We start from the raw sequence: 8,549 nt of genomic DNA on the forward strand, positions 1-8,549 counted from the left end.
TTTTAAAAAAATACTATAATTGATTTATATAGAATTTATTAAACAAATAATTGATATCATGATTTTAATGAATAAAATTATAAATATCATGATGTTATAAATATGCATTAATATTATTGTGAATTATGATTTATGACTCTATGTAAGTTCAAGTTAATAATTAAGTTAACCGTTAAGAAAAATTTATTATTATTACTGTTTTTAAGTATTAAAAAAATTCTAATATTATAAGGTCAAACTTAGTAATTAATATTATATCTTCTTACTATTATTAGTTTATTATTATTAAATATGGACTTGAGTTTTGAATTTTTGATTCCATTAAATTTGAATAAAGGCATAGACCTAAGAAAAGTACATAAACTTGAAAAAAGTATGCCAACAGCTTAGTATGTGCTCTTAAATTTTTTTTTTTTCAAAAAAGAAGCTTATTGGCCTTTTTTTCTTAGGCACGGCATGTGTGGGCACGGCGGCACACATGTCCTGGACCGGGCTTAAGTAAAAAAATTTAGGCACGGCACGACACATGCACGAGTATGCATGGGCCTTGCTTTGGCCCAGCCCATTGGCCATCTCTCAAATAACAACATTGAAATATATTTTTTGTTGAGTTAAGTTTAGTTTATTATTGAAACTTTTAACAAATAATAATTTTATAATTTAAAAGGATGAATAAATTTTAATTGTTTAATTTATTTAAATCAAGCAATTAAGTATTTGATTTCAAACATAAAAGTTTTACTTGCTATTTTTAACAGATTGTAATTACATGTTTTGATTTATTTTAATTTGAAATTCTTAATTGATTTATTAATCATTATATTACATGTTATTGTAGGTTGCAATATCAGATTCCATAGTTGAAAAATAGTATTTTTATGAATTGTCTTTTTATTTTTTACTCTTTTTTATTATTTTTATTTAAAGTAAATATTTATAAGGATAAGGTTCTTTAAGTCCCCCTTATTTAATGTATTTTTTTCCACTTATAAATTTTTATATTTACTTCAAAATATAAATTTTTGAATTTAGTTCAGGGTAATATTAAGTCTTGGGTTCACCTATGAGGGGATCAATCTTATTTATTTTATAATGAAAGAAGTACGCTCCCATTAATAAATCTCAATCAAAACTCAAATGGAAGGTCAATAATGTACCAGATTCAAAAATTGGATTGCATTTAGCTCATGTTTGGATAGAAGAAATGAGAGGAAAGGAGATGAACAAAAAATAGAGAGAGGAAGAGAAAATGAGGGAAAAGAGAGTTAATCTTAATTTTATTGTTTGGTTTGACATGCAATTCATTTCTATTCTTGTTATTCTTTCCTCTCTCCTTTTTTTTCTCTCCTCTCTTCTTCTTTCATTTCTCCAGACTTAACATATTCTTAGTGTCTATTTGGTATGCCTTATGTAATGGCTTTAAGTATGTATTTAATCCCATAAGCTCTTTTTAAATTTTTTGTTGTTGTTTGGTTATTTTTTTAGTAGAGTTTATGAAGATTAAGTTATTTTATCTCTACCAACAAAAACTCAAATTTGAGATTTTTGAAAATGGAGGTTGATTTTTTTTAATATTAAAATGTCTAAAATATCGTTTACTTATTCGACAATCTTATTTCATTTCTGTCGTAATATAACTTTAAAAAATTTGCCATTAAAGTACTTTTATAATTTTTAATAAAAACTCTCATTAACAACCAAACAATTAATTTTTTTTTTATATGAAATCTCTACTTGTAAAAGTTCTACCAACAAAAGCTCTTTTTTAAATAAACTTTATTTGAAAAACTATATCAAACGGAGTCTTAATGTATATACATGCATAGAATTTTCGTCTTTATTCTGTTTCTATAAAGTAAAGAAATCAAATAATAATGTCAAGGATTTCAACTTTCCAATCCCAATTTATGTCCAACTAATATGATATTCATCTATTGGATTGTATAATAGTAAATTTACTAGTTATAAAATTTGTTGTCCAATAAGTAAGTGATACTTTATGTACAATTTTTTTAAAATAATAACACAGTGTATACAAATTTGATTTTTGTACAATTATAGAATTTCCATCAAATTCTTGCTATCATCATTTTCTTTTTCCCATTTGAAGTTTCTAATTTGGATTTTACAGCATATCCTAACTTTGTAAGTATATCACTCTTCTTGAAGTGTTTTTTATATATACATTTCCTTCAATAGGAAATATATGAATTTCTAGATATTTTAACACGAAAAATGTCGTGACGAAAGACTACTACCTCAAGCGAAATAATTGCATAAAAAATTTTAAAAGTAATATACTTATAGTTAGGATATATTGTATCTCAAATAATGAGTCACCAATAATTCATACGTGTAAAATAATAATTAACTTTTAATATTATTGTTAATAAGATAATTCACAATATCAATGAATACATAACACGTAAAGTGCCACTTTGTAAACATGCCATTTCTCATTTCAGAGACTGCGAGAATGATATTTTGCGAGAATCAATGATATTTTGGCACTAAAATCTAGTTGTAATTATCCCCGCAGTCAAGATTTTTAAACATATTTAACATTGCCTGCTTTACGAACCAAATTATTTTCGTTAATATTTCTTTTTTTTTTTCATTTACAATATCTTTCCTGCCAGTGAGTTTCTCCACCCCTCTCTCTCTCTCTCTCTCTCTCTCTCTCTCGCTATATATATATATATATTATAAACAAAATTATGACACAAATAAAAAATTTAATATCTGGTAAATTTATTTCTCATAATAACTTACTCGACTATATATGATCTCCGATTTCAAGCATCATGACAAGAACTGCAATAGCAATATTGATGATCACATCTATTTATGACGCATTGTGGGGGACATATTCTGTAGCAGTCTTCATCGCTTCTACAACGTTCCTCGGCTAGGATGGCCTGATGATCATCAGCAGCAGCGTGTATGCTGCATCTACAATGATGATCGATGCAAACGGCATTGCCTTTGGGACATTTTATTGCTTTGCAGTCATCGTTATTTGAACATGGCAAGGATACTTCCGCTTCTGCTCCTGGCATACTTGAAAGAAAAGAAACTGGGGAAAAAAAGAAAAAGGTAAAAATTACGTACCAAATGAGAGTAATTTCATGAAACATGTCAAATGAATTGTCTATGAAATTGAGTGAGAGAAAGAAACTAACAAGAGAAAATCAATGTGAGCATGATGAAGGACACGATGTTAACAGAAGCTTTGGTCATTTTTTCTCTTGATTGTGATAACTTCGCAGAAAACAAAGATTTTGCACAATTGATTTTTCTCTGCATTTGCTCATAATTTATAGGATTTTAAAGGAAAGGGATGTTATTGGGTTGCTAAATCTGCTGCGTTAAATTTCTTTACTTGTGTATCTTTGAGATTGCATCGGATTGTCCAATAAGTCAAATAACTCTTCTTTAACAATTAATTATATCCCTTAAGCGTTTTGAAAATAAGTGGTTTGACCACTTTTGCGTTATAATTGGATTGTTAAATAAGTCATTATTTGACTTATGAGATAATTTCATAACACCTCATTTGGAATAGAGTTAAGATTATGTCCCAACTGATGTAACATTCATCTAATAGATGGAAAAATTTTAATTTTATTAATTATAAAATTTATCATTTAGTAGATGAATGTCACGTAATATTTGGGACTCAAATTGAGACTCAACCATTGGGATTCCTATCACTATTATTTGGGATACAAAATCTTGTAAAGATATGATTTCAATTTATTTATTAGTCATCAAATATGATTTTTTAATCAAATAAAATAATATACATTGTGGTTACTTCACAAGTACGCTGCTTATATCCAGCATTAATTTAACAAATATATCTATCAAGTTATTTGTTAAGTGATTGCTTTATCATCATTATTCACTAAATATTTTACTAAATTATTTAAAAAGTTGATTATTTGAGAGTCGGAAAATTGATTCCTTAAAAAGCTATTAAAATTTTTTATATATTTTGACAAGTATAGGCAAATTAAAATAGTAGATAAATTAATTTCCTTGATCAATTTTTTTTTGGGAATAATTCAAATGTTGTACTTGAGCTACTCTTGATAGTAACTGAAGTGAAAAACATGTATCCTACTTTTCGCCTTTATGTACAGATGGGAATCCAAAATCTAGAAATTTGGGTTATTATTTATGTTATGAATTGTGGTTACAAGTTTTTTTCTTTTTAAAATTTTAAGAAGGAATTATGATTAGAAGTTAAATTAAGTTAAAATGTCATGTTAAAATCAGAACTTCGGATTACGTTTTATGTGATTCCATTTTAAAAGTGAAATGCACCAAATCTGCAAATGCACTAAACGTGGTAATAATAACCTTTATAAATGTCACTCTCCTCACTTTGTGCCATCTAAAGTATTTTATAAGAATGATGATGCATGTATCAATAAGAGTATAAAAATTTGTACAAAATTTATAAGAGACCAAAGAAAAGAAAAAGGAAGAAAAATTGTCTTCTAGTGAAATTTTCTTTTGTCCTATGGTGATGGTATGCAATTTTTATATAAATATTTTTTTACGCCTATAGCTACCGATTTTATAATAAATACATGTATTTTAGATATGAAGGGGGCTATTAAGTTTTTTACTTCAAATTTTAAGATAAAAAAATCCAATCTGTTCAATATAATTGGCGACTATAGTATGGTCAAGGAATGGCTGAAATCCAATGATCTTCTTAGATATAAGGAAAAAAATTTAAAAAGTAAGAATTAATAATGGTTTACTTCTTGGATTAGGAATGAGAATCATTCTCATTCCTTATTGATAATGTTTACATCATAAGTGTTTGTTTTTTAACTTAATGAATCAAAGTGGCTTAGCTTAATTAATTAAGTTAATTAGAGGTGTTTGTTTTTATAACTTAATGGGACTGTTCAAATAATTTTGACTTAATAAAATAAGTCAATTTTTTCAGTTTTTACTAAATGGAGAAATTTGAATTAACCAACTAATTTCTAATGTCAAAATTTCCTAATTTATTATTTATTTTTCATGTTTATCCTTCTTCACATTATTTCTCTCATCAAGTTCTTAAATCTTACATTATTGGTAATAGAAGGTATCGCTTCTTTTGTTTCATTTTCATCAAAATTTATGTATGACTCAAGATTTAGTTGGAGCCATAATTGTCTGTTTCTTTGCTGCCAATACACCTGAATGCGGCTAAAATTGATACTTTTGTCTTGTCCATTTTAACTAATCGATCAAGCCATTCGGCATCAGGCGTCAAGCCTGAGGAATTTTGTTCTTTAGTTGCTCAAATTTTCCTGTAATGTTAAAGGAGACGATTACGTTGGCATCTGAAAGAACAGCTAGCTAGCCTTAAATTAGCTTTGGCAAATCATATGAAATTGTCTTATATGGCAAAAAAGAAACAGCCGATTATTAGATGTTCGCTCTTGCTTGGTAATGTACGTATGCACAGTAGCCTACACACACACACACACACACACATGCTACGTTTGCTTGTGCAACCCTGTATGGTCCTATACCTTGCGTCGTGATTGTAGATATATCTTCGGGAATGGTAGCTTCTTGATTATATACATATACTTCCACACACACACACACACACACACACACGTATAGTGATTTTCTAATTCGGAATTTTAAAGTGCAGGAACAATTAGGGAAAGTTTTAAATTCGTAGGATTTAAGAGACTTCAAACTTAAAGCACATAAATTACATAGTTTGTTTTCTCAGACTTTCCCACACTTTAAAATTCTAGATTGAAACATTTTTACATAGACACACATCTCTATATGGTGAGAAATTTCTTGTTAATTACCTCTTTGACGTCATTATAATTGATCAAAACTATAGCTAGCAATATAGTCAAGATAAATGTTTAATTAATTATTCGTTTCAGGAGTCAGGAAATTCTTCGGAATCATTTGTCGTTTGATGACGAGGAAGCATATCAGAAAGTTGAGATCATAGTTATCGATGAAATCATCAACAGTACTAAGGTTCCTGAAAATGATTCATCCTCAGCTGCTAGCAGTACGGGCAAGAATTTGAATTCTCAGAGGGACGACTCTAGTGACAAAACTGAGAAGTTATTAGATATGAAATTTACAATCAAACGGGTTAGACTCACAATTGTCATGGCATTTACGGCTCCATTTGCAGTTCCGAGCATCTCTTAAATCGCTAATGGGAAGATTCAGCCAGAAACCTTATTTATACAGAATCCTTTTTCATTTGTTGTGTTTCTAATGCTTCTCATGGTTGCTTTCTTCTTTGCTATCAATGGAGTGATATTCAGCGAGAAATTTTCCAACAATCAGTCGAGCTTTCAGTCTCGTAGCTCTTGTAGGACTTATCCTTTCATTCACAGTCCTGTTGTGGCCATTACTACCACCCGAATTCAGCTGGGCTCCATGGATCTTTTTGGGGTTCACATTTGGCTCGCCGCTTTATCTGTGTGGACAGCAAAGACTATGGAACTTAAGGCAGCGTTGATTACTAATTCGTGACACACGTAAATAAGTGTCAGCTGAATAAAGAATGCCACCCATCACCTTCACACAGCTAGCAGCTGCTTCAGTTTCATGTCATTAGTATTTGTTATTCATTAATTTGGTCTTCTTCACCGGAAGTATGTATGTAGAAAAAATGTTTCACTTCTTTTCGTATGATTGATTAAGTGCATCTTTCAAGACCGCAGGGCCAAGGCGGTTGTAGGCCCAAAATACCTTTTTTTCATATTTATAATTTGAGCCAAACATATTTAATATTTGACATTATCCCCTTAATTGTTAAATATTTTACATTTATCCCCAAGATGTATGAACAGTTTTTTTTTTAATTTTGGCACCATAACTTCAAAACTTTGATGGTCCTTAGAGCTGCCAAAGTTTGATACGACCTAATTATTTGACACAAACATAACACAAATAAATGAGTATAGGTTGTCAAATTTGACACGATTATTAAATGGACCAGATTTGAGTTGACATGATTATATTTTCCACTCTAAATTAATTTGCAAGTTCTCATCATCAAAAATCAAATATTAGATATGATTCTCTTTTCTTTTCTTTTCTTTTTTGAAAGGATAAACATATACACAATATTTCATTTATAAAATTTTATATAGATTTAGAACTTCAATAATGTAAATGTGTAAGATTTTGGTACATGTGTGTGTCTACATATATACATACATACATACATATATATAGGACAATGATCCAATCCCGAATTGTATCACTGTTCGGGAAGCCACCAAGGCATGTTGGATTTCAATCCAATGGCCCCTGGTGGCTTCTTTTATTTATTTTTTTTTTTTGTGTAACCAACTGGTGCCTTTGAATACCAGCTTTTGTTCCACACACTGGTCCAATCCGGAAGTCTTAGATTGGAACAGTACCCTCTATATATGTGTGTGTGTAAAATAGTGTGCAAATGTTTGATATAAATTTTGTAAAGTATATAGATACTAAGAAGATTATTGGATACACCATTTATTTGCTATGTCGGGTTAAGGTCACAATATTTTGATGTGACTGTTAAATAGGTCGTATTTGAGATGACCTAAATTTGATACGACATAAAGTTGAAACAACACAAATGCAACCTAGTAATCTGGTTTGCCAGATTTAACAATTCTCACTATTAGCCCAATTCTGGCACTGCTCTTTCCCACAACCCGAGTTTATCCCTCCTCATCAATACCAGCGCTTTTCCTAAATAATTTAGGCTTCATTTAGTATAGCTTCTGGAATAAAAAATGTGTATTTTTATTTTTATAGGATTTTTATATTTTCTAAAAAGGTGTCTTATCTGTTTATAGTTTAACATGTAGACTAAAAAATTTGGGATATAATAATAATTAATTTTTATTTCGAGCACCAAGATCTATTGATCCTTTCTCGGCGTCTCCGGCTAAAAATCTAGAGTTGAGGAAGAGTATAAAGGTTTCCAAAAATTGCACTAAAACTCAATTAGCTTCAGCTCATGGAATTATATACACGGCTGAGTACAAGCATAATTTAGATTAAAACTGTGTGTCAAATTATATGCTTACTTTCAAAAATCACTAAAACCCTTAAAATGCTCCCTCCATTTTAATTTTCTGCTCTCTTGTTAACGGGAAAGATAGAAGCACCAGTTACTGATAAAGAACAAATTAAGAATCACATTTTAGCTATGCCGTCTTTACCAGAGGAAAAAGCTTAAATTATACCTATAGATGTTAATTTTTTCCCTTCTAACAAAATATTGCAGCTTAGATGCTCTCTGGCTTCTCGATTTTGCCCAAAAAACTTGTGTGTGGATATTTCCAATGAACTAGGATTTTTGCATTCAATCTGATCAAGAACTCCAAATCAATATCACGATAGCCATATTCGATTGCAATTTCAATGGACCAAATCGACTCATATCAGTCAACCCTCGTCAACTGAACCCTAGAATTAGCTTTCTTTATTAGTTTTGCTCTATGGATCTTCATCAAAATTTTGTATGCTTCTTTTTTATTCCGTTAAGACTT

Source organism: Citrus clementina, unplaced genomic scaffold (genome assembly GCF_000493195.1).
Source record: "Citrus clementina cultivar Clemenules unplaced genomic scaffold, Citrus_clementina_v1.0 scaffold_4, whole genome shotgun sequence".
Lineage (NCBI taxonomy): Eukaryota > Viridiplantae > Streptophyta > Magnoliopsida > Sapindales > Rutaceae > Citrus > Citrus x clementina.